Below are 1,135 nucleotides of genomic sequence, written 5' to 3'. Positions count from 1 at the left end.
TAATAATAATAATAATAATAATAATAATAATAATAATAATAATAATAATAATAATAATAATAATAATAATAATAATAATAATAATAATAATAATAATAATATTAATAATAAGAAGAAGAAGAAGAATGGTGATGATGATATTAATAATAATAATAATAATAATAATAATAATAATAATAATAATAATAATAATAATAATAATAATAATAATAGTAATAATAATAATAATAATAATAATAATAATAATAATAATAATAATAATAATAATAATAATAATATAGGGGCGATTGGAAAGCCTGCAAACAGAGGACATTTTAAAAATAATTCTGAGCTACCCGGTATACTTGAATCATGGTTCCCATTGCACAATACTTAAACCTGTTTTCACATTTTACTACTTCCATCGAGAGAGCTGTGAAGCTTAGGTAAAACCGTTTTACTGCTCTTTGGAGAAAGTGGTTTAGTGTAATGAATCTGTCAAAACGTGTGGCTTTTTAGCCAAGTGGTCTGACGTTGGAACTCGCCAGTTGTTTTTGTGTTTTTGTTTGTTTGTTTTTAAGGGTTTTACGGCATTTGCAACACATTTAGGTCATATCAGCGCCAGTAAAAAGGAAGAAAATTGGATAGTAAAAAGATTCTACAATTTCAATTAAAAGGACTTGAGGAAAATGTAAGACAAAGGGGAATTGGTTCAAATAGGGAATAGATGTAGATTCCAAGAGCACATTAATGTACTTAGTTTGAGATCACTTAATAGTCTCATCCAGACACCAGCATAAGTCCCCACTAAGAGGAATACACTCAAATATTTACATTATACATTCAAATTAACAAATATAGCAATACATAACCGAGAGATGATTTACAAAGAAAAAAAATCATCTCCCAAAATAATAACTATGCATTTGACGGTTTCCCTCCCAGCCAAGCACTATGGCCAGGGCCAAGGCAAAACCTAGTAATCTCATTCCGAGACAAAGACAGAAAGCAAATTGGAAAACAGATATATGGGGATAGAAGACACAGTAAGTGCCTCCCTGCCCACTACGGGAGTTTGTGTTTTTAAGGGGTTTACGGAGATTGCGACACATTTAAGTCATTTCAGCGCCAGTTAAAAAGAACGAGAAGGGACGGT

The sequence above is a fragment of the Berghia stephanieae genome, chromosome 9, assembly GCF_034508935.2.
Source record: "Berghia stephanieae isolate SIO BIC M18660-M18661 chromosome 9, UCSD_Bste_1.3, whole genome shotgun sequence".
Classification (NCBI taxonomy): domain Eukaryota; kingdom Metazoa; phylum Mollusca; class Gastropoda; order Nudibranchia; family Aeolidiidae; genus Berghia; species Berghia stephanieae.
Note: the sequence above shows the minus strand (reverse complement) of the source record.